This window comes from Somniosus microcephalus, chromosome 4 (genome assembly GCF_052327205.1).
Source record: "Somniosus microcephalus isolate GS21.2 chromosome 4, FLI_Smic_1.0, whole genome shotgun sequence".
NCBI classification, from domain to species: domain Eukaryota; kingdom Metazoa; phylum Chordata; class Chondrichthyes; order Squaliformes; family Somniosidae; genus Somniosus; species Somniosus microcephalus.
In genome coordinates, this window is record NC_140990.1 from 32,888,566 (window position 1) to 32,909,380 (window position 20,815).

Below are 20,815 nucleotides of genomic sequence, written 5' to 3' on the forward strand. Positions count from 1 at the left end.
CTGGTTCTGATCGTGTGTTGTCTTTCCACAACGATAACATTTTACAGTACTCAAACCCAATTTATTTGTACTGAGTTCCGGTGACCGTAGCTGCATTACTGCCATGCCTCTCGCTGCGGCTTCGTGTGCTGCTGCCATAGTGACCGCTTTCTCAAGCGTCAGCTCATTCTCCTCGAGCAGTCGCTTTTGTGTATCTTCTTTTAATAATCCACACACAAATTTATCTCTTAGCGCTTCTGTCAGTCCCGTTCCAAACTGACAGTACTTTGCTAGCTTACGCAATTCCATTAAATATTCAGCATTGCTTTCATCCTTCAGCTGCCTTCTGCTGTAAAATTTAAATCGTTCCGCTAGCATCAGCGGCGTGGGGTTTAGATGATTTTTCAGGACAGTAACAATCTCCTCGAACGTCTTATCCGCCGGTTCATCTGGTGATAAAAGGTGTTTCAATTGCTCGTATGTCTTTGCGCCCATTAAGTTCAATAAAGTTAGTGCTTTCTCTGCATCTGGGATTTTATTTGCTTTACAATAATTTTGTATGCGTTCTACATACATGGCCCAATCCTCGATGTCGCTATCAAAGGTATCAATGTTCCCATGTTTAGGCATCGTTGCAATTTATTTTATCCCAAGATGGCGGCTTCCCGCTCTTGTCTTCGTCCTCCGCCTACAAAATGGCGGTTTTCTCGCGCTTGGCGGTCTTCACCCGCTGGCTGCAATGGCGTTTTGGCGTGCCGCTGCTGCTCCCCTTTCCCAGCGGTTAGTAACTCCCCCGACGCTGTCTCCGCTTCACCGCGGCTCCCTCGGGCATTCGCGCTTCCCCGATGTCGCGCCTCGCAGCCCTTCTTGCAGCCCGGTTATTAGCACCGGCTGCGTTCGCCTTCACCGCGGCTCTCGCGCCTTCAGTCGCCCAGACGCTGCGCCTTTTTGGCCCGAAAGCGGCCCGGCCCTTATCACCAGCCGCGATCGATGTCCCCGCGCTGCGCCTTTCGGCCCGAATGTGGCCCGGCCCTGATCTCCGGTCGCGATCGATCTCACCGCCCTTATTCCTCCGTCTTCCTCCCCCCGTCTGTACAGCCAACGCGGCCGACTTTCTGCTCGCGTCGCTGACCGGCTTACCCGCCACCGAGGTAGAAAGAAGATAGCTGACTGCCGCTGATGGAGGCTTCGAGTTCAGGATGTCTTCTGCACTCCGGGTTCTCGATGCCTGCCGCGCGACGTGTCTTCCAGCAGGGTGATGAGGGTGGATGCCTCTCTTCGATGCCCGTTCTGTGGACGAAGCCGCCGTGGATATAAACTGCCGCAGGGTAAGAATCGGACTCGTCGCCACTGTTAAGTCTGTGTGTTCCAGTTGTATTAAGATTAATTACTGACACAGACTACAAGAATAAAGTTCAACAGGTCTTTACTAGTTGGAGGTCAGGACTATACTAAATACAATATCACTACACAGTACTTATATACCGGTGGTCACCACCGGTATTACGTATACAGCAGCCAGAGAAAGTAGTACATCTCTTAAGGTGGAACAGGCTTAAGTTCTCTTAAGGTGGAACAGGTTACATACACCACACTATCCAAGTCAGTACCTTGCCCCCAATCCCATGTGCTTTAACTTTACACGCTAACCTCTTATACGGGACCTTATCGAAAGCCTTCTGAAAGTCCAAATGCACCACATCCACTGGTTCTCCCTTATCTATTCTACCAGTTACAGCCTCAAAAAATTCCAGTAGATTAGTCAAGCACGATTTACCTTTTGTAAATCCATGTTGACTTTGTCCGATCCTGTCACTGTTTTCCAAATGCTCTGCTATTACATCTTTTATAATGGACTCTAGCATTTTCCCCACTACCGATGTCAGGCTTACCAGTCTATAATTCCCCGTTTTCTCTCTATCACCTTTTTTGAATAGTGGGGTAACATTACCTACCCTCCAATCCATGGGAACTGTTCCAGAATCTATAGAATTTTGGAAGATGACCAGCAATGCATCGACTATTTGTAGGGTCACTTCCTTAAGTACCCGAGGATGTAGATTATCAGGCCCTGGGGAATTATCGGCCTTCAATCCCATCAATTTCCCTAACGCCATTTCCTTAAAAAGACTGATTTCATTCAGTTCCTCTCTCTCATTAGACCCTATGTTCCCCAACATCTCTGGGAGGTTATTTGTGTCCTCCTTTGTGAAGACAGAACCAAAGTATGTATTTAATTGGTCTGCCATTTCTTTGTTCCCCATTATTAATTCCCCTGATTCTGACTGCAAGGGACCTATGCTTGACTTCACCAATCTTTTTCTCTTCACATATCTATAGAAGCTTTTACAGTCAGTTTTTATGTTCGCTGAAGGCTTACTCTCATGCTCTATTTTCCCCCTCTTAATTAATCCCTTTGTCCTCCTTTGCTGAATCCTAAACTGCTCCCAATCCTCAAGTTTGCTGCATTTTCTGGCCAATTTATATGTCCTCTCCTTGGATCTTATGCTATCCCTAATTTCCCTTGTTATCCACGGTTGAGTCACCTTTTTTGTTTTATGCCAAACAGGGATGAACAAATTCTGTCGTTCATCCATGCGATCTTTAAATGTTTGCCATTGCTTATCCACCGTCAACCCTTTAAGTAACATTCCCCAATCCATCCTACCCAACTCGCGCCTCATACCATCATAGTTTCCTTTATTTAAATTCAGGACCCTAGTCTCTGAGTCAAATACTTCACTCTCCATCTTAATGAAGAATTTGATCATATTATGATTGCTCCACCCCAAGGGGCCTCGCACAACAAGATTGCTAATTAATCCTTTCTAATTACATAATACCTAGTCTAAGATAGCCTGATCTCTAGTTCGTTCCTCGACATATTGGTCCAGGAAACCATCCCGTATACACTCCAGGAATTCCTCCTCCACAGTATTGTTACTAATTTGGTTAGCCCAATCTATATGTAGATTAAAGTCACCCATGATAACTGCTGTGCCCTTATTGCACGCGTCTCTAGTATCCCGTTTAATGCCATCCCCAACCTCAGCATTACTGTTTGGGGGTCTGTATACAACTCCCACTAACGTTTTCTGTCCCTTGGTATTTCTCAGCTCTACCCATACAGATTCCACATCATCAGAGCTAATATCCTTCCTTACTATTGTGTTAATCTCCTCTTTAACCAGCAATGCTACCCAACCTCCTTTTCCTTTTTGCCTGTCTTTTCTGAATATTGAATACCCCTGGATGTTGAGTTCCCAGCCTTGGTCACCTTGGAGCCATGTTTCCGTAATCCCAATCATATCATATCCGTTTACCTCTATTTGCACAGCTAATACATCCACCTTTATTATGAATGCTCCTCGCATTAAGACACAAAGCCTTCAGGATTGTTTTTTTAACACTCAGACCTTTTAGAATTATTATTTACTGCAGCCATTTTTGATTTAAACCCTTGATTCCTCTGAGTGCCACTTTTGCTTTTCTCCTTCCTGTCTTTTGCTTCTATCCTTGTTTCCCTTTCTGCTGTCTTGCTGCACAGGTTCCCAACCCCCTGCCATTTTAGTTTAAACCCTTTCAACAGCACTAGCAAACACTCCCCCTAGGACATCAGTCCCGGTCCTGCCCAGGTGCAAACCGTCCAGTTGGTACTGGTCCCACCTCCCCCAGAACCAGTTCCAATGTCCCAGGAATTTGAATCCCTCCCCCTTGCACCATTCCTCTAGCCACGTATTCATCTGAAATATCCTTCTATTTCTACTCTGACTAGCACGTGGCACTGGTAGCAATCCTGAGATTACTACCTTTTTGAGGTCCTATTTTTTAATTTACCTCCTAACTCCATATATTCAGCTTTTAGGATCTCATCCCGGTTTTTACCTATATCGTTGGTACCTATGTGCACCACGACAACTGTCTGTTCACCTTCCCCCTCCAGAATGCTCTGCAGCCGCTCCGAGACATCCTTGACCCTTGCACCAGGGAGGCAACATACCATCCTGGAGTCTCGTTTGCAGCCGCAGAAATGCCTATCTATTCCCCTTACAATAGAATCCCCTATCACTATAGCTCTCCTGCTCTTTTTCCTCCCGTCGTGTGCAGCAGAACCACCCATGGTGCCAGGAAGTTGGCTGCTGCTGCCTTCCCCCGATAAGCCATCTCCCTCAACAACATCCAAATTGGTATATCTGTTTGAGGGGGATGGCCACAGGGGACCCCTGCACTACCTGATTCGGCCTCAACTGGAGTATTGTGCCCAATTCTGGGCATTGCACTTTATGAAGGATGTGAAGGCCTTGGAGAGGGTGCAGAAATGGTTCCAGGGATGAGGGACTTCAGTTATGTGGATAGACTGGAGAAACCTTAGAGCAGAGAAGGTTGAGGTGAGATTTGATGGAGATGTTCAAAAGCATGAGGGTTCTGGACAGAGTAGATAGAAGGAAACTGTTCCTATTGGCAGAAGGTTCGAGAACCAGAGGACACAGATTTCAGGTGATTGGCAGAAGAACCAAAGGCGACATGAGGAAAAACTTTTTTACGCAGCGAGTGGTTAGGATCTGGAATGCACTGCCTGAAAGGGTGGTGGAGGCAGATTGAATCATGGCTTTCAAAAGGGAATTGGATAAGTACCTGAAGTAAAGAAATTTGCAGGGTTACGGGGAAAGGGCGGGGAGTGGGACTAGCTGAAGTGGTCTTGCAGAGAGCCGGCACGGGCTCGACGGGCCGAATGGCCTCCTTCTGTGCTGTAACCATTCTATGATTCCATAAAATATTAAAAATTTGTTCCACAGAAGCACGGGGTTTATCTGCTTTTATTGATGAATTTAAAAAGCCTCTATTAAAACCTGAGCCAGTATGTTGTGAGACAAAGCGCCTTGTGTCCAATAAGGGGAATAAAGGCCCACAGCCTCCCCTGGCCCCGGGCCCTGAACAAGGGACTGGAGAAACTCGCTGCCCTGCGGATCAGACAATCAGCCGGCGCTAGTCCCGCCCCTCGGGCTCCCCAATTGGTTGGAGGACCCGCCGCCGGCTCGCTCCTCCAGCCCCGCCCCGCTTGCTCCGTATTGGTGGGAAGCTCCTGTCAATCAGGCAGTGGGCCCGGGTCACGTGTCCCCGAGGAGATCACGTTACCGTCCAACTGACTGCGCTCGGTCCGGGGCCTCGCAGGTTTTTCTATTTCTCTTTATTCTGTCCCAATCCCCCCCCGCCCCCACCCCGCGCGATTCTCCACCCAATCGGAGCGGAGAAAACTCACTTTCCATCACCGATCGCGACTCTGGAACCGACGCCAAGGCCTTTCCCCAGAATGCCCCGCACCGACTCCAGCCGACAGGATCTGAGTGCGCAGGCGCAGCTCCGAGTGGGGGAGGGGTTTGGTGTCCTCTGGGCATGCGCAGTTATTACACTTGACGACCGGCAGGGGTCGCTGTGCCGGACTCGGCCCAAACCGCCGACCCGCCTGCGCATGCGTGGACTCTCGGCTGTCAATCAACCATCAGCCAGCAGAGGACGCTGGTGAGACCAGTAAAGAAAGAAAAACTTGCATTGATGTAGCGCCTTTCACAACCACTGATCGTCCCAAAGCGCTTTACAGCCAATGAAGTACTGTTTGAAGTGTCGTCACTGTTGTAATGTAGGAAATGCAGCAGCCAATTAGCACACAGCAAGCTCCCCAAACAGCAATCTGATAATCTATCATTTTGTTATGTTAATTGAGGGATAACCATAGAAACATAGAAGATAGGAGCAGGAGTAGGCCATTCAGCCCCTCGAGCCTGCTCCGCCATTCAATGAGATCATGGCTGATCATCCAAACTCAGTACCCTGTTCCTGCCTTCTCCCCATATCCCTTGATCCCTTTAGCCTTAAGAAATATATCTAACTCCTTCTTGAATATATTTAATGATTTGGCCTCCACCACCTTCTGTGGTAGAGAATTCCACAGGTTCACCACTCTCTGGGTGAAGAAATTCCTCCTCATCTCTGTCCTAAATGGCTTACCCCTTATCCTTAGACTGTAACCCCTGGTTCTGGATTCCCCGACCATCGGGCACATCCTTCCTGCATCTAGTCTGTCTCGTCCTGTTAGAATTTTATAAATTTCAATGAGATCCCCTCTCATTCTTTTAAACTCCAGCGAGAATAAGCCAAGTTGACCCAATCTCTCCTCATACATCATTCCTGCCATCCCAGGTACCAGTCTGGTGAATCTTCGCTGCACTCCCTCCATGGCAAGAACATCCTTCCTCAGATAAGGTGACCAAAACTGCACACAATACTCAAGGTGTGGTCTCACCAAGGCCCTGTACAACTGCAGCAAGACGGCCTTGCTCCTGTACTTGAACCCTCTCGCTACGACGGCCAACATACCATTTGCCTTCTTAACCGGCTGCTGCACCTGCATGCTTACCTTCAGCAACTGGTGCACAAGGACACCCACATCTCGCTGCACTTCCCCTTCTCCCAATCTATTGCCGTTCAGATAATAATCTGCCTTCCTGTTTTTGCCACCAAAGTGGATAACCTTGCACTTATCCAAATTATACTGCATCTGCCATGCATCTGCCCAATCACCCAACCTGTCCAAATCATCCTGGAGTTTCTCGGCATCCTCCTCACAGCACACACGCCCACCTAGCTTTGTGCCGTCTGCAAACTTGGAGATATTACATCTAGTTCCCTCGTCTAGATCATCATTTATATATATTGTGAATAGCTGGGGGTCCTAGGACCGATCCCACTAGTCACTGCCTGCCACTCAGAAAAAGAGCCATTTATTCCAACTCTTTGCTTCCTGTCTGCCAACCAGTTCTCTATCCAAGTCAATTCCTTGCCCCCAATCCCATGTGCCTTAACTTTACACGCTAAACTCTTATGCGGGACCTTATCGAAAGCCTTCTGAAAGTCCAAATACACCACATCCACTGGTTCTCCCTTATCTATTCTACCAGTTACATCCTCAAAACATTCCAGTAGATTAGTCAAGCACGATTTACCTTTTGTAAATCCATATTGACTTCGTCTGATCCTGTCACTGTTTTCCAAGTGTTCTGCTATTACATCTTTTATAATGGACCCTAGCATTTTCCCCACTACCGATGTCAGGCTTACCGGTCTATAATTCCCCGTTTTCTCGCTACCACCTGACAGACCCACCATCCCAGGAATCGATCTCGTTGAACCTTTGTTGCACTCCCTCTATGGCAAGTATATCCTTCCTTAGGTAAGGAGACCAAAATTGTAGACAGTGCTCCAGGTGTGGTCTCATGAAGGCCCTATATAATTGGAGTAAGACTTCTTTATCCTGTACTCAAATCCTCTTGTAATGTCAATCAACCATTAGCTAGAAGAGGTCGCTGGTGAGACCAGTGAAGAAAGAAAGACTTGCATTTCTATAGCGCCTTTCACCACCACCGGACATCCCAAAGTGTTTTACAGCCAATGAAGTACTTTTGAAGTGCAGTCACTGTTAAAATGTAGGAAACGCAGCAGTCAATTAGCGCACAGCAAGCTCCCACAAACAGCAATGTGATAATGACCAGATAATCTATCTTTCTATGTTGATTGAGAGATAAATATTGGCTCGGAGACTGGGGATAACTGCCCTGCTCTTTCCCACATTACAACAGTGACTACTTCATTGTAGTACTTCATTGGCTGTAAAGCACTTCAAGACATCTGGTGGTCATGAAAGGCACTATATAAATGCAAGTCTTTCTTTCTCGAAATAGTGCCATGGGATCTTTTACATCCACCTGAGAGAGCAGACAGGGCCTCAGTTTAATGTCTCATCCAAAAGATGGCACCTCCGACAGTGCAGCACTCCCTCAGCACTGCATTGGAGTGTCAGCCTAGATTTTGGTGCTCAAGTCTCTGGAGTGGGACTTGAACCCACAACTTTCTGACTCAGAGGCGAGAGTGCTACCAACTGAGCCACTGGCTGACACTAAAGAACAAGCAGTTCTGACGACAGGTCATTGACCTGAAACGTTAACTCTGTTTCTCGCTCCACAAATGCTGCCTGACCTGCTGAGTATTTCCAGCATTTTCTGTTTTTATTAAAGAAACGAGGGAGTGATTGCTGAGAGGAAGAATGTTGGGTCATCCTGCGCATGCGCACCTCCCTGGTGGCTGAGGTGAAACACCGACTCGTCCCCACCTGAGCCGCGCTCGCGTACCAGATGTTGCGGTTCCGCATGCGCGCCCGATGTTCCAACCGCGGGGTTTTGTGCGCTGAGCATGCGCATTGCGGACCGATCGGGACGGACGATTGAGCAGCAGGAGGGAGAGCGCAGGGCCCATGAGCACATGCGCGGGACTCAGAGTCAATAGAGCGCTTCTGGAGCGCGGGGGCTTGTAGGTATTACAGCCGCCATTACTGCTGGTCCTTTCAACCAACCTGTGCAGCAGCTGGAGCCTGAAAATCAGCTTCACTGCCCCTAGGGTCGGAAAGAGGAAAATTAAACAACAGTTTGCCTCTGATCCTTTTCTGATCTCAATTTACAGGGTTATAGAAGTGGAACAGTTAAAGGCGGGAAGCTCAGACCAAACATCACGTCAAGATCTGACAGAGTCGCTCGATTCATCCGGACCTGAATATCATCGGCCTTTGCACATGGAAGGAGAAAGCAGCGATCGCAGCGATGACAAACCGCACACATGTTCGGTGTGTGGACGCGGATTCAGCCGATCGCCTGACCTGACGAGACACATGCGCTGTCAAACCAGGGAGAAACCGGGTAAAGGTGGGGACGGCGGGAAGGGATTCAGTTCCCCGTCTGCATTGGAAGTTCAACGGCGCAGTCACACCAGGGACAGTTCATTCACCTGCTCCGTGTGTGGAAAGGGATTTGTTTGTTCATCCCACCTGCAAACACACCAGTGAGTTCCCACTGGGGAGAGACCATTTAACTGTCCTGACTGTGGGAAGAGTTTTAAAAGCCCTGGGGCTCTGGTGCAACACCAGCTTGTTCACACTGATGAGAGACCATTTCACTGTCCTGACTGTGGGAAGAGCTTTAAAAGCCCTGGGGAGCTGAAGCAACACCAGCTTGTTCACACTGATGACAGGCCATTTAAATGTTCTGACTGTGGGAAGAGCTTTAAAATGTCCGGGGATCTGAAGGGACACCAGCGAGTTCACACTGGAGAGAGACCATTCACCTGCTCCATGTGTGGGAAGGGATTCACTCTGTCATCCCACCTGCTGATACACCAGCGAGTTCACACTGACGAGAGACCCTTTAAATGTTCTGACTGTGGGAAGAGCTTTAAAAGCTCTGGGGCGCTGAAGACACACCAGCACCTACACACTGGGGAGAGACCGTTCACCTGCTCCGAATGTGGGAAGGGATTCACTGAATCATCCACCCTGCAGACACACCAGCTTGTTCACACTGACGAGAGACCCTTTAAATGTTCTGAGTGTGGGAAGAGTTTTAAAAGCCGCCAGATGCTCACGCAACACCAGCGAGTTCACACTGGGGAGAGGCGGTTCACCTGCTCCGAATGTGGGAAAGGATTCACTCAGTCATCCCACCTGCTGGTACATCAGCGAGTTCACACTGACGAGAGACCATTCACCTGCTCTGAATGTGGGAAGGGATTCACTGAGTCATCCCAACTGCTGTCACACCAGCTTGTTCACACTGACGAGAGACCCTTTACATGTTCTGCCTGTGGGAAGAGCTTTAAAAGCTCTGGGGAGCTGAAGCGACACCTACACACTGGGGAGAGGCCATTCACCTGCTCCGAGTGTGGGAAGGGATTCGCTCGGTCATCCACCTTGCTGGTACACCAGCGAGTTCACACTGACGAGAGACCCTTTAAATGTTTTGACTGTGGGAAGAGATTTAAAAGCTCCGGGAAGCTGAAGAGACACCAGCGAGTTCACACTGGGGAGAGACCGTTCACCTGCTCCGTGTGTGAGAAGGGATTCACTCAGTCATCCACCCTCCTGGAACACCAGCTTGTTCACACTGACGAGAGACCGTTTAAATGTTCTGACTGTGGGAAGAGCTTTAAAAGCTCTAAGAACCTTAAGAGTCACCAGCTTGTTCACACTGATCATCGAATCTAACAGCACAGAAGGAGGTGATTCGGCCCATCGTGTCTGTGCCGGCTCTTTGAAAGAGCTGTCCAATTTAGTCCCAAACCCCAGCTTTATCCCCAGAACTCTGCAAACTAGTCCTCTTCAAGTACATGTCCAATTACTGTTTGAAAGTTCCTGTGGAACCTGATTCCAGCATCCTTTCAGATGGTGCGTTCCAGATCTTAACAACCCTCTGTGTGAAAACAATTCTCCTCATTCCCCTCTAGTTCTTTGAGCAACTATTTTAAATCTGTGACCTTTGGTTACCGACCCACTTGCCAGAGTGAACAGTTTCTCCCTACTTGCTCGATCAAAACCCCTCATCATTCAACACCTCTATTAGGCCTCCTCTTAACCTTCTCTGCTCTAAGGGGAACAATCCCAGCTTCTCCAATCTCTCCACATAACTGAAGTCCCTCATCCATGGTACCATCCTGGTCAACCTCCTCTGCACCCCCTCCAAGGCCTTGACATACTTCCTAAAGTGTGGTGCCCAGAATTGTAAACAAGACTCCAGCTGAGGCCAAAACCCTGCAGCTGTACAAACCCCTGGATAGACCACACTTGGAGTACTGTGAGCAGTTCTGGGCACCACACCTTAGGAAGGATATATTGGCCTTGGAGGGAGTGCAGCGTAGGTTTACCAGGAGGATACCTGGACACCAAGGGTTAAGTCACGGGGAGAGATTACACAAATTAGGGTTGTATTCCCTAGAATTTAGAAGGTTAAGGTGTGATCTGATCGAAGTTTTCAGGATATTAAGGGGAACAGATAGGGTAGATAGAGAGAAACTATTTCTGCTGGTTGGGGATTCTCGGACTGGGGAGATAGTCTAAATATCAGAGCCAAACCTTTCAGGAGTGAAATTAGGAAACACTTCTACACACAAAGGGTGGTAGAAGTTTGGAACTCTCTTCCGCAAATGGCAATTGATGCGAGATCAATTGTTAATTTTAAATCTGAGATTGATAGGTTTTTGTTACCCAAAGGTATTAAGGGATATGGGCCAAAGGCGGGTGTATGGAGTTAGGTCGCAGATCAGCCATGATCTCATTGAATGGCGGAACAGGCTCGAGGGGCTGAATGGCCTCCTCCTGTCCTATGTCCCTAACTAGTGATTTGTAAAGGTTTAGTGTAACTTCCTTGTTTTTGTATTCAATGGCCCTATTTACAAAGCTAAGTATCCCATACGCTTTCTGAACCGTCTCACCAACTTGCCGTGGCATTTTCAAAGATTTGTGAATATGGACCCCCAGGTCCCTCTGCTCTTGCACCCCCTCAAAATAGTCCCATTTAGATTATACGGCCTCTCCGTGTTGTTTCTCCCAAAGTGCATCACTTCACACTTATCCTCATTTAATTTCATCTGCCTTGTGTCTGCTCATTTCACAGTCTGTCTCTGTCCTTCTGGAGCCTGCTACTACTATGCTCACTAGTTACTACGTTGCCAAGTTTTGTATCATCCGTAAATTTTGAAATTGTACACCTATACCGAAGTCCAGGTCAGTTATATATAACAAGAAAAACAATGGTCCTAATCCCGACCCCTGGGGGAACCCACTGCATACTTCCCTCCAGTCAGAAAAACATCCCTCAGCACTGCTCACTGTCTCCTCTCCCTTAGCCAATTATATACCCAAATTACCATCAGCCCTTTAATTCCCTGTGCTTCTATTCCCCGAGTAAGTCTCTTGTGTGGTACTTTATCAAATGCCTTTTGAAAGTCCATATAAACAACATCTGCTGCACTACCTTCATCAACCCTCTGTTACTTCATCAAAGAACTCAATCAGTTTAGTCAGACACGATTTACCTTTAACAAATCCATACTGGCTGCCCCTTATTAACCCATGCTTCTCCAAGTGAGAATTAATTTTGTCCTTGACAATTGTCTCTAGTCGTTCACCCATCACTGACATTAGACTGATTGGCCTATAGTTACCAGGTTTATCCCTCTCCCCTTTTTTAAACAGACTGTAACATTTGCAATCCTCCAGTGCTCTGGCACCACTCCCATATATCTGAGGGAGATTGAAAGATTGTGGTCAGAGCTTCTGCTATCTCCACCCTAGCTTCCCTCAGCAATCTAGGATGCATCACAACTGGACCGGGTGACTTGTTAACTTTGAGTGATGACAACCTATTTAGCACCTCCTTTCTATCCATTTTTATCCAATTTCTCTACTCCCCCCTCCTCTACTGCGACATTAACTTCATCCTCTTCTTTTGTGAAGACAGATGCTAAGTACTCATTCAGTACCTCAGCCACGCCCCCTGCCTCCGTATGATGAGCTCCTATTTGGTCCCTAATCGGCCCCACCATTCCTTTAACTATCCTTTTACTTTTCATATGTTTATAGAAGATTTTTGGGTTCTCTTTTATGTTACCCGCTAATCTTTTCTCATATTGTCTCTTTGCCCTTCTTATATCCTGTTTCAATTTCCCCCGCACTCTCTGTATTCTGCCTGGTTTTTGACTGTGTTCTATACCTGACATTTGCCGTAAACCTCCTTTTTCTGTTTTATTCTAACCTCAATATCCTTTCTCATCCAGGGAGATCTATCTTTTGATGCCCCATCTTTCCTCCTTATGGGAATATGCTTGGATTGAACACCATCGGATGTTCCCGATGGTCGGGGAGTCCAGAACCAGGGGTCACAGTCTAAGGATAAGGGGTAAGCCATTTCGGACAGAGATGAGGAGGAATTTCTTCACCCAGAGAGTGGTGAACCTGTGGAATTCTTTACCACAGAAGGCAGTTGAGGCCAATTCGTTAAATATATTCAAGAAGGAGTTGGATATATTTCTTAAGGCTAAAGGGATCAAGGGATATGGGGAGAAAGCAGGGACAGGGTACTGAGTTTGGATGATCAGCCATGATCTCATTGAATGGCGGAGCAGGCTCGAGGGGCCGAATGGCCTACTCCTGCTCCTTCTATGTTTCTGAGTTTACCCGAACTATCTCAGCCTTGAAGGCCTGCCATTGGTCATTCACTGTTTTCCTGGACAATCTTTGTTTCCAGTCCACCTGTGCTCGATCCCTTCTCAAATCACTGAAATTGGCTCTCTTCCAGCTGGGTATTTTCACCGTTGATTTTTCTTTGCCCCTTTCCATAACTACTTTAAACCTAATGATATTGTGATCACTGTTAACCAGATACCTCCTGCCCCAGAACCGATGAGAGACCCTTTAAATGTTCTGACTGTGTAAAGAGGTTTCAGAGTTCATCCAACCTGCTGAGTCACCAGCGAGTTCACACAGATCCTCAAAGAAAGGAAGATGTTTTAGAAAGGCTGGCAACACTAAAAGTTCGCAGCCATCTCAGAGTAGTGTCCCATTAATTACAATCTCACAGAACAAGGAGCGCCGCTGTCCCTTTAACTACCACAAATCCCTGTGTGGAGGAGAGGGGGAGATACAGTCTGTCCCAGTAACTGTTGCAGAACAGAATTAACGACCCTGTCCCATAAGGGCTTGACCCTCCCCACTCCCTGCTTTACCTCAAGTGTCGCATCCTTGAAATTCTCATCCTTGTTTTCAAATCCCTCCGTGGCCTCGCCCCTCCCCATCTTTGTAATCTCTTCCAGCCCCACAACACCCCGAGGTCCCTGCGCTCCTCTAATTCCGGCCTCTTGAGCATCCCCAATTTTAATTGCTCCACCACTGGTGGCCGTGCCTTCAGTTGCCTGGACCCTAAGCTCTGGAATTCCTTCCCTAAACTTCTCCATCGCTCTACCTCTCTCTCCTTCTTTAAGATGCTCCTTAAAACCTACTTCTTTGACCAAGGCCTAGAAATTCACTGGCCTTAGCGCCGCTTTTGAGGCGCTAGAGGGCCTAGCGCCAAAGTTATGGCCAGTTTAGAAATTGACAGGGGCCCTAAATCGGCGTTAGGCCGGTAGCGCTGTGCCGGCACCGATGACGTCATCGGTGTGCGCAGCGTCCCGGTTGCCATGGTAACCCGCCCGAACTCGGAAATTGAGTTGCGGCCGCCTCGCCCGTGGCAGCCGCAAGCAACGTTCTGGCAGAGGTGCCTTACAGAACTTTGCGCCAGCGCATTAAAGGCCCCGCGGCGGCCGGCCGCTTTCCCGCCGGCCGCCTGGCCGCAGCTCCCCCCCCCCCCCCCGGAACAGAAGCAAGCCCGGCACTTGTCCGAGGTGCCGGGCTCATTTTTAAAAAGATTATCGCGGGCCGCGGCCGGGTGCAGGCAGCTCCTCCTTAACAGAAGGAGGAGGCCTGCACTTCCCGAGCCTGCCGCACCGCAGCGGGCGCCGCAACGCCGGAATAGCGCCGCAATGCGGCACGTGGCGCCAGTTTTGAGGCGCTGAGACCCCTCAGTAGCGCCAGCAGCCGTTTGGGCGCGGCGCTACTGAATTTTTGGCGCGCGCAGGGGGACTTAGCGCCGGCACTAACTTCCGGCGCTAAAGCCCTCGCTGCGCCAAAACCGAATTTCTAGGCCCAAGTTTTTGGTCATCTGCCCGAATATCTCCTTATGTGGCTCGGTGTAAAATTTTGTTTTATAACGATCCTGTAAACAGCCTTGGGATGTTTTACTACATTAAAGGCGCTTTATAAATACAAGTGGTTCCTGAAACTAATAATAAATTCCCCAGAGGGAAAAGAAACTTGTACTTTTACTCCCAAATATTAAAAAGTTTGTTCTACAGAAGCATCCAGGTTTATCTGCTTTTATTCATGAATTTTAAAAGCCTATAGCAAAATCTGAGCCAGTGTGTTGTGAGACAAAGAGCCTTGTGTCCAATAAGGGGAATAAAGGCCCACAGCCTCCCCTGGCCCCGGGCCCTGAACAAGGTTACTGGAGAAACAACAGAAAATGCTGGAAAAACTCAGCAGGCCAGGCAACATCCGTGGAGAGAAATAGAGTCAACGTTTCAGGTCGAAACCCTTCGTCAGGACTGAAAAAACACAGGAAATGAAACAGATTAAAAGGCCAGTTGGGGGGCTGGGAAATGGGGATGAAAGAACAAAAGAGAAGTGAAGAGACATTAAGAGGTATTCAAAACAAGACGAGATGGTGATAGGACCAGTAAAGAGACAAAAGACGGCTCTACATTAGGTGTGAGGTGTGCTGGCAGAATGAGAGACAGCTGCCATGTGGGAGAGAAAAAAAGGGGGAAGGGCACAAAACAAAGGTGTGGATAAAATATATATATAAAAATGTAATAGGGGCCGAGGTTATGATCTGAAATTGTTGAACTCGATATTGAGTCCGGAAGGCTATAAAGTGCCTAATCGGAAGATGAGGTGCTGTTCCTCGAGCTTACGCTGGGTTTCCATAGAACAATGCAAGAGCCCGAGTGCGGTGAGGTCTGAGGGGGAATGGGGCGGTGAATTATAATGACAGGCGACCGGAAGCTCGGGGTCACCCTTACGGACTGAACGGAGGTGTTCCGCAAAACGGTCACCCAATCTGCGTTTGGTCTCCCCAATGTAGAGGAGACCACATCGCGAGCAGCGAATACAGTATACTAGATTGCAAGAAGTACAATAAATCGCTGTTTCACCTGGAAGGGGTATTTGGGGCCCTGGACAGTGGGAAGGGGTGAGGTATAAGGGCAGGTGTTGCATCTCCTATGCTTGCACGGGAAGGTGCTGGGCGAAGGGGAAGGAGTGCTGGGGGTGATAGAGGAGTGGACTAGGGTGTCTCGGAGGGAGCGGTTCCTACGGAATGCTGAAAGGGGAGGGGAGGATGCGTTTGGTGGTAGGATCACGTTGGAGGTGGTGGAAATGGCGGAGGATGATCTGTTGAATGTGGAGGCTGGCGGGGTGAAAGGTGAGGACAAGGGGAACCCTATCGTGGTTCCGGGAGGGAGGGGCAGGGGTGAGGGCAGAAGTGTGGGAGATAGAACGGACCTGGTCGAGGGCCATCTCAACCACGGTAGAGGGGAATCCACGGTTGAGGAAAAAGGAAGACATGTCGGAAGCACTGGCGTGGAAGGTGGCATCGCCGGAGCAGATGCGGCGGAGAGGGAGAAACTGGGAGAATGGAATAGAGTCCTTACAGGAGGTGGGGTGGGAGGAAGTGTAGTCCTCCAGGTAGCTGCGGGAGTCAGTGGGCTTGTAGTGAATATGGGTCAATAACCTATTCCCAGAGATGGAGACGGAGAAGTCGAGGAAGGGAAGAGTCGGAGATGGACCATGTGAAGGTGAGGGAAGGGTGGAAATTGGAGGCAAATTGAATGAAATTGTCTAGTTCAGGGCGAGAGCAGGAACCGACACCGATACAGTCATCAATGTACCAGAAAAAGAGGTGAGGGAGGGGACCCGAGTAGGATTGGAACAAAGATTGTTCCACATATCCCACGAAAAGGCAGGCATAGCTAGGGCCCATGCAGGTTCCCATAGCAACACCTTTGATTTGGAGGAAATAAGTGGAGTCAAAGGAGAAGTTATTCAATGGCAGCACGGTGGCATAGTGGTTAGCACTGTTGCCTCACAGCACCAGGGACCCGGGTTCGAATCCGGCCTCGGGCGACTGTCTGTGTGGAGTTTGCACATTCTCCCCGTGTTTGCGTGGGTTTCCTCCGGGTGCTCCGGTTTCCTCCCACAGTCCAAAGATGTGCAGGTTAGGTTGATTGGCTATGATAAATTGACCCTTAGTGTTAGGGGGATTAAATACGTGGGGTTACGGGGATAGGGTGGGATATGTGTCGGTGCAGGCTTGATGGGCCGAAATGGCCTCTATCTGCACTGTGGGGTTTCTGTGATTCTGTGAATGTGAGAACAAGTTCAGCCAGGCGGAGGACGGTGGTGGTGAATGGGGACTGGTCGGGCCTCTGTTCAAGGAAGAAGCGGAGTGCCCTCAGGCCATCCTGGTGGGGGGTGGAGGTGTAGAGGGATTGTACGTCCATGGTGAAAAGGAAGCGGTTGGGGCCAGGAAACTGGAAATTGTTAAAGTGATGGAGGGCATCAGAAGAGTCGCGGATGTAGTTGGGAAGAGACTGGACAAGGGGAGGAAAAAATAGAGTTGAGATGGGAAGAGATAAGTTCCGTGGGGCAAGAACAGGCTGAAATGATGGGTCTATCAGGGCAGTCCTGTTTGTGGATCTTGGGAAGGAGGTAGAAGCGGGCTGTGCGGGGTTGGGGAAATATGAGGTTGGTGGCCGCGGGGGGAAGATCTCCAGAGGAGATGAGGTCAGTGACAGTCTTGGAAACGGTGGTTTGATGTTCGGTAGTGGGGTCATGGTCCAGGTGGAGGTAGGAGAAGGTGTCGGAGAGTTGGCGTTCAGCTTCCGCTAGGTAGAGGTCGTTTCGCCAAACAACAACAGCACCACCCTTGTCAGTGGGTTTAATGACAATGTCGGGTTGGATCTAAGAGAATGGAGTGCTGCAAGTTCAGAGGGAGGTAGGTTGCAGTGAGTGAGGGGAGCAGAGAAATGGAGATGGCCGATGTCGCGGCGGCAGTTAGCGATGAAAAGATCTAGAGAGGGTAAGAGGCCAGGGGGAGGGGTCCAGGTAGAACGAGAATTTGTAAAGCAGGAGAAAGGGTCAGTCGTGTGGGGGGAAGACTCCAGGCCAAAGAAGTGGGCATGGAGGCGAAGGCAGCGGAAAAAGACTTCAGCATCATGCCGAGCTCGAAATTCATTGAGGTGGGGGCATGAGGGGATGAAGTTCAGGCCTTTGCTGAGGACTGATCATTCGGGGTCAGAGAGGGAAAGATCAGAGGGGATAGTGAAAACACAGCAGGGGGTGAGATTGGGAGAAGGGGGGGTGAGATTGGGAGAAGGGGAAGAAGGTTCCGGAGGGGCGTTGGTGTTCAAGAGTTGATGAAGCTTGCGATCCTTGACATCAGAAAGGAGGAAACAATTTTTTTGTTGAAGCGTCAGGTGAGTCGAAGGATGAAATAGAACTGTGGACCCAGACAGCTTTGAGATAGTGTGTGTGGGTGCTGCTGAACAGAGAGGTCGAGAGTGTTCATGTGGCGCCGCATGGCATTGAGGGTGGATCTCAAGATGCGGCGAGAGCAATAGTTCGAGGAACGATTAATATCTTTTGAGATATTTGTAATCCTGGGTGGATCCGAAACACGAAGGGTGGAAGTTTAGTTGGAATCCACGTGGAATAAGTCGGAACTGGAGACAGTTGCTGAGGAAAGAGATGTGGCTGTGAAACCGAGTCTTGGCAGATACCTGATCAAACACGAGAAGGGAAACTGAAAGCAATGAAGATGAACAAGGTTGAAGAGACAAACGGAAATCCCGTCGAAGAGAAGAGCAGAACTTCTTCAAGGTGGGCATTCCTGGAAGAGAAGTGGCAGTGAACCAAACACTGGACACAGTCCGTCAGGGCCACACTGAGAGGGGCAAACGGCACTTTGGTCTTTCTCGTGTCTCTTCACTGACAGCAAAGTCTCCATGCGGGTTAATCTTGAGGCGTGTAAGAAATGTGTCCCAGCCGCTCTCTTCCATGGCTCAGAGCTCCTAGGCACGGAACTGAAGGCTCCTTTACAACTGTGTTTAGAGTCGGGAAGTACAACGGTGAATGCTGGGAACGTGCTGTCAAATCAGAGATTGGTGTAAAACTGCGATCTGTTCCTGACTGAAAGACAAACAGTAGGTTTAAGTTTCCAGTCTAAATATGGAATTATTCTGTGAAGGTTTAAAGTGTTTATCTGACAGTCCTGAGTCTACCATTTTAAGGCAGGCATCAACTCGATTAAAGTAAGTAGGTTAAAGTCTGTATTAAAATAGCAGAGGGAGGAGCTCACAGGAGCCTGTTAACTGCTGGTACAATCATACAACAGACATTTTAACTCCAGATAAACCTGCAGTGTTTCCAGGAATTCCCGGTTTTATTGATGTGTGTGTGTGTTAGACACCAGGATAAATAAAAATACACGACCCGGAACATCCACGGGGGTGCGATCCCGAAAGTTACTCTGGGATCACTCCAACTTCGGAACTCCACCACTAACCCTTCTGAAGGGTGTTTAAAGAGATGGGACGGTGCTCTCTGAGCCCCTTGCCCGTATCATCAACAGCTCCATACAGTCAGGGATTGTTCCCTGAGATTGGAAGGCAGCTCACCTCGCTCCCATTTTCCAAATCGGGGAGAGATCAGAGCCGGGGAACTACAGGCCCATCAGTGCGACCTCAATCACAGGGAAGATGCTTGAAGAGATCCTGAGAGATGCTGTTTATGATCACCGGGGAAAGGGAAGGGGCCGTTAGAGAGATTCAACACGGCTTCCGGAAAACAAGGTCACGTCTACAAACTAGCTGGAGTTTGTGAAGAAGTTGCTAGTAGGTTGGTGGATGAGGGGAATCCGGTTGACATTATCGACCTCGGGTGTCAAACTCATTTTCTATGGTGGGTCTGATCCGATATCCTGGCACTTGTTGTGGGCCACATTCAGCAAAAGTTATTAAAATAGGAATAAATGAAGATAAAACTATATCAGTGATTATTTACAGTTAGATTTTATTTACAACTGCTGCTGCTCCCGATCCCTGGCACCTCTCGGCTTGAACCATTGCATCAACATTTGGAGCAAGTGACTGGGCTGAGGCCTATCCTGGATAAAAACATGAGGACCACTTGTCACCACAGAACCTTGTTACCCAACCACTGACCCTGGAAGTGAATTCCACAGCCTCACAACTCTCTGTGTGAAGAAGGTTCTCTCGATCATTGTTCCAAATCTCCTACATTTAATCTTGTATCTATGGCTCCTTGTCTTGATCTCTCAACCACTGGAAACAGCCTGATTCTATCTACCCCATCCCACCTTTCATCATTTTAAACATTTCTCTCATATCGCCCTGGAATATGTGTTGAATATGAGAAGGACGAGTCCTAACAGAAAGGACACAAAGCCAGAATGGGCCAGAGAATGAGCCACCTGCCATTCTGGTCAGGAATGCACCTGTCTTGTTGGACCTCCTGTAGTCCTGATCTGTTTACAACCACAACTGGCTGCCTCAGTGATGATTAGATAAACCACAAGCACACAACACTCTCTGCTGCACACACCTTGTAAACATTATCTCTGGGCCTCCACAGTGAGGAGGTAAACTGCAAGAAGAGGGGTAAAGAGGAGCCCTTCCTTCCCACGACAATCTGCGTGCTTTACTCTGTAACCTTTACTCTTCAAATAAAGTCACTCCCTGCGACTCTTTTCAAGGTTTCTTTGGTGACCTTTTCCCGCAGTTCGGAATATTGACAACACGGCCGACCTGCATCATTGGTGACATCACAATGACTATTGACAACACGACCAACCTGCATCATCACTGACATCACAATGACTGTTGAAAACACGGCCGACCTGCATCATCGCTGACATCACAATGACTATTGACGCTGAATGATTTAGGGTACGTGGTCGGGGTCTTGGGGTTCAGGGCAGGTGTTACACTTTGGGGTTTGTGGTTATGGTTACGGGTTAGTGGTTGTGGTTAGGACTAGGGGATAGTAGTTAGGATTAGAGGTCCGTGGTTATGTTAACGGGTTAAGATTAGAGGGTTAGTTATAGAAATAACTATTGACGATGCCAGTGTCACTGGACACGTCCTTCTTCATTTGGTGTCACACTGTAAGTGGTCCCTGGATTTGGTGTCTCAATGAAAGTGGTCCTTGGATTTGGTGGCTCAGTGTAAGTGGTCCCTGGATTTGGTGGCTCAGTGTAAGTGGTCCCTGGATTTGGTGGCTCAGTGTAAGTGGTCCCTGGATTTGGTGTCTCAATGTAAGTGGTCCCTGGGTTTGGTGGCTCAGTGTAAG